This window comes from Crocuta crocuta, unplaced genomic scaffold (assembly GCF_008692635.1).
Source record: "Crocuta crocuta isolate KB4526 unplaced genomic scaffold, BGI_CrCroc_1.0 scaffold8, whole genome shotgun sequence".
Classification (NCBI taxonomy): Eukaryota; Metazoa; Chordata; class Mammalia; order Carnivora; family Hyaenidae; genus Crocuta; species Crocuta crocuta.
The window spans coordinates 798,859-804,101 of NW_027532162.1; the positions used below are offsets into that span (position 1 = coordinate 798,859).

At 55.9% G+C, this 5,243-nt stretch overlaps 1 long non-coding RNA gene across 1 annotated transcript; it reads left to right on the plus strand.

Annotated features, from left to right (window-relative positions):
- The first annotated feature begins 26 nt into the window (after positions 1-26).
- Positions 27-3,036, plus strand: LOC144241838 (uncharacterized). Its single transcript, XR_013338208.1, has 3 exons — positions 27-301; positions 1,249-1,370; positions 2,705-3,036. It is a non-coding gene; the product is annotated as an uncharacterized LOC144241838 (long non-coding RNA).
- Positions 3,037-5,243: the final 2,207 nt, after the last annotated feature.

Consider the following 5,243-nt stretch of genomic DNA (forward strand, 5'->3'; position numbering starts at 1 on the left):
CCCGCGCTGCCCTGTGCGGGGCGGGGGTGGGGGGCGCGGCCACACCCCCGACAGCCCAGCGAAGCACGAAAAACACACAGATCGCTAGCAGTGTTCTTTTCTAACCTTGACGACAGAAATACTACTTCGTGCGCTACAAGAGCGAACGCAACCACGACTGATTCACAGCCAACACGTGCGGAAACGGGTTCTCCCGGGGAACTGAGAGTGGAGACGGAGCCCCCTCCCCACTGTCCCCACCTCCACACTGTGGGGGAGGGGCTGGGGGCGCGCCGGCCACCTCTGGGGCGGAGTGGCTGGGGTAGGAGCTGGCCTGAGGATGGGTGCACGGGAAGGCATGCAGGCTGGGGAGCAGGGGCTCCTGAGCTCTGGCCCCTGGGGGGAGGTTAACCGCCCCTTGCTAGGTGTGGGGAGCCCTGAGGGCTGTGGGGAGCCGCTGGGGAAGTGGCCGGGTGTGATTTCCACCTTAGAAACACCCTTCTGGCCTTGGGCTAAATCAGCTGGGAGGGCTCACGGTAGGGTGCAGTGGGAAACAGGGCTGGCTGGAGTGCCGAGTAGACGGCAAGGTGGGGTGGCCGCAGGCTGGACAGAGGCAGGGGGTCCTGAAGCGTGGCCCTCCCCAGGGACGGCGTGGCCAAGCAGGACACAGCACAGGTCCTGCGACTGCCGGCTCCCCAGGCCTGGGTGGAAGCCTCGGGGGCCATCGCAGGGCCTCTCTTTCTGTCGTCCCTAGGAAGTCCCCTTCAAAGCACATCAGAAAGGAGGCCGCTTCTCCACATCCACTTTTGTCCTTAATCCTCCGGAGGGGTTTCTCTCCTCCGCTCCTTCCACCCTCCCCGTGGTGCCCTCTGGGCATCGGGAAACATAAACCAGGCCCCTCTTGTGCCCTGGAAACGCGCCAAGATAAAGTCCAGACTCATCATGGCCCCCAAACCCAAACTTGACCTTATCTCCCTCACTCTCCCCCCCCCTCCCGTGAGGCCCCGGGGCCGCCCTCAGAGCGGCTGTAAGTTCATTCCCTTCTCGCCCGCTCTGTCTCTCCCTTCACACGGCCCTCCTGAGGAGCCCTGCAAGGCGACCTTCTCCATGTTTCACTCCCGACTCAAATGTCACCTTCTTCTGAAAAAAGCATCTGTCATCTGTCACATGATCTGGCTTTATTGTTATTTTTTTTAAATACACTTAACCAGTGTTTGAAGTTAATGTGTGTTCTTGTTTATCATCTTTACCATCTTCTCCCCTGACCAGAATATAAGCTCCGGGAGCATAAGGCCTGCGTCCGTCTTGCTCAAGCTTCTGTCACCACAGCCGGGACCAGGGCTGGGCACCCGGCGGAAACCCGGGTGACGCTTGCTGCCCGAGGGAAACAGGTGCGTTGCCGGCTCTAGGGTGGCTGGTTGTGACAGGTGGCCCAGGACTGAGCACTTGGGGGGAAGGTGGTAGAGATGAGTTCTCCGGGGGGGGGGGAGAACCTTGAAGAAGAGGAGGGATTTGAACCGTGACAAGAATTGACAGAGTGCTTTTGCAGGGACGGGAGGTGGATGACTGAGGACTTGGAGGAGGGAGGGCCAGGGTTTGGGACAGCTGGCGTAGGAGATCTAGCTGTGGAGGGGCGCCTGGGGCTCAGTCGGCTAAGCATCCAACTTCGTCTCAGGTCATGATTTCACAGTTCGTGTGTTCAAGCCCTCAATTGGGCTCGCCGCTGACAGTGTGGAGCCTGCTTGGGATTCTCTCTCTCTCTCCCTCCCTCTCTGCCCCTCCCCCATGTGTGCGTGCATGCATGTACTCTCTCAAAATAAATAAACTTAAAAAAAAAGTTCCAGCTGTGGAGCGCTAGGGACTCGGGAGATTGCCTTGGAAGAGGAGATTGGGGCCGTGCTCTGAGGGCTTCTTGTTATGGACTGAATTGTGCCCCTGCCCCCAGGATTCATATGTTGAAGTCCTAACCCTTCTATATCCTCCGTAAGTGACTATTTGGAGATAGGGTCTGTAAAGAGGGAATCGAGGTTAAAGAGAGGTCATATGGGTGGGCCCTCATCCAATACGATTTGGGTCCTTACACGAAGGGGCAAAGCCACCCAGATGCCCACACAATGAGAACATTCCCAGCAAGGGCATGGCCATCTGTAAGCCAAGGGGTGAGACCTCAGAAGGTCTCAGAAGACCCAGCCCTGCACACGCCTTCAACTGGGACTTCCAGCCCCCAGGATGGTCAATTTCTGTTGTCTAAGCCCCCCGTTCTGTGATCTTTGTTTCGGCGACCCTAGCAAAGGAATACAGGTCTTACAGCTTTCTATATTTTAATTTTACATTGTAATATTCCATCTGGTTCAGAAATCAAACATAAAAAGTAATAATGACCAGATGATCAAGGTCAACATCAACAGCAACACGTCATGTTGATAGTTTGTGCCCTTGATAAGATGTGATGAAAACGGTGCTTTACATGGATGATCTTCCTCCAAAAAATCCCAGAACCTCAGTCTGATTATAGGGAAAACATCAGATAAATCTCAAGTGAGGAACATTCTATGAAACACCCAACCTGGGGGGTGCCTGGCTGGCTCAGTCATTGGAGCATGTGATTCTTGACCTTGGAGTCATGAGTTTGAGCCCCGTATTGGGCGTGGAGCCTACTTAAAAAAATAAAATAAAAATAATATTTAAAAAACCCACATAACCTGTACCCCTCAAAACTTTCAAGGTCATAAAAATACAAAGAACCTGGGAAATTGTCACAGCCCAGAGGAGCATGAGGAGACACGACATCTTAAATGTACTGTGCTGTCTGGATGGGGCCCTGGAACAGCGGACATTGGGTAACACTGAGGAAATCTGAAGAAGGTGTGGACTTAGTTAATCCTCATGGATTGACACAGGGGCCTGGGTTGACAGTGTGGCACCCTAATGTAAGATGTCAACAACAGGGAAACAGGCGGGAGGGAGGCTGTGAGAACTCTTAATATACATTATCTTTGGAATTTTTCTGTCAGCCTCAAATGGTTTGAAAAATAAAGTTTATTTTTTAAAAAGTCATAGTGAAAAGTCTCACTCCGATTTCTGCCCTTCGTGCAGCGACCGTCCCCACCCACAGCCACCAGTTTATTAGCGTTCTGTCCCTCTTTCAAGAATCCTTTGTGCAAACGTGAATCCAGATGGATTTTCTCCCTGAACGGCCTTTGGGTTTGCTTTGAAGAGCATTTAACCATTTTTTAAAGTGTTTTTTAATGTTTATTTTTGAGAAAGAGCATGACCAGGGGAGGGGCAGAGAGAGAGAAAGAGAGAGAGAGAGCGTGCGCGCACTTGAGTGGGGCATGCATAGGCGGGGGAGGGGCAGAGAGAGAGGAGAGAGAGAATGCCAGGCAGGCTCCGTGCTCCACGTGAGCCTGATGTAGGGCTCAATCTCACAACCACAGGATCATGACTTAGGCTGGGATCAAGAGTCGGACGCTGAACCGACTGAGCCACCCAGGCGCCCCTGCACATCTTCTTACGTTACACTGAAGTCTACATCCCACCGTCAATAGTGCTTCCTGAAGAGCCTTTTGTGACCTTTAGTCTGGGTGACGGGAGACAGGAGAGCCCTGCAGGGCGGGCGTGTGTGTATGTGACCTAGTTATGTCTGCGTGTGGGCTGAGTTAGGCTTGGAGGAGGGCAGCGTAGGGAGGCCAATTATAAACACACTTGGTCTGGATGGTGAGTGACAGGGCCTGGTGCGTGGTGGCCGCGGCAGGTGAGAGGAGAAGGACCCGCCAAGGAGCCCCTGGGGGCGGGGGCGCTGACCAGCCTGCCTGAAGGATGCATGGGGCCTTGGTGTGGGGGCAGGGCAGCCGCCGCTACCTGCACCCGAGGGTCCTACAGGCAAGAGTGGGACCCCATGTGGGGCGCCTGGGTGGCTCAGTAGGTTAAGCATCCGACTTTGGCGCAGGTCATGATCTCAGTCTATGAGTTTGAGCCCCGCGTCAGGCTCTGTGCTGACGGCTTAGAGCCTGGGCCCTGCTTCAGATTCTGTGTCTCCCTCTCTCTACCCCTCCTCTGCTCTCTCTCTCAAAGATAAATAAACATTAAAAAAAAAAAAAGAGTGGGACCCCAATGGCTGGGCTTTCCTTTTCAGAAGAGTGGGCTCACGCTGACCACCTCAAGGCAGGTGTCCCGTCTCTGCAGGGCCCCGGCACAGCCCGACCTCTGCTTGGCGTAGTGGGGCCAGCACCCACCCGCAGGGGTGATGAGCCTCAGCATGTCAGAGCAGGAAGGCCACCAGATACCACAGCATCTAAGCCGTCTCTGGTTACACGCAGAGAAACAGAGACCCAGAGAAGGGGTGCGAGTGGCCTAGGGCCACACGGGAGTGAGAAGCAGAGCTGGAAGAAGACCCAGGGTCTGTGACTTTCACCCATTACCTAGAGCCTCCTCTTCTCTCCAGACCCCACTCCCAGAAGAGATGTGACACGAGCCATCGCTGCCTGTGTAAGTTTGAAACTTCCCAGGTGACCCCACTTCGGAGCACCTACTGTGTAGCACCAGCTGTGCGGGAGCTTCTCACACATCATGTCTGACCCTCCCCAAATCCCAGGAGGCAGCCACTATTATTTCCGTAACCCCCCATTGTAGAGATGGGCAAATTGAGATAGAGAAGATGTAGCTTGGCTGGGATCACACAGTGAGGGCGTGGCACAGGCAGTGTCTGTCTAACTGGAAAGTCTACGCTCCTAAACAGTAATCCCCGTGGCCTCTGAAGAACAGGGTGGCTTCCCGTGAAGGCTCACTCCCCAGCCCCCCCCCCGCGGGGCCCCCAGAACCACACCAGCCATGAGCCTCTCAGTGGACAAGACAGGCTACCGATGGACCCTGACGCCCCGCTGTCGTCTCCAAGACGCAGGCCCTTCCCAAGGCGGTTCGTGGCCCTGGGTGTTCAGGACGCGCGCGGAGCGGCAGCGCCGGCGCAGAGTACACCACACACCACGTCCTCTAGTGAGGGTTCAAACGGCGGCCTTTGCCACACTCTGTTCGGTGCCCTGCGATGGGCTCTGGACACATGGCCCTGGTGGCGGTCACTCAGGCGCTCAGGCCACCGCGGGAGGTGCCACGCGAGACAAGGCTGTAAGAAGAGACCCGTCCCCACAGATGGGGCCTGGGCTCTAACCCGGGTGGCCCGACCGCAGGGACGCTGGCCCAGGTGGGCACCTGCGTTCTAGGCCGGGGGTGGAGAGCGGGTGCGAGCGCAGGAGGGCCGGCGGATCAGG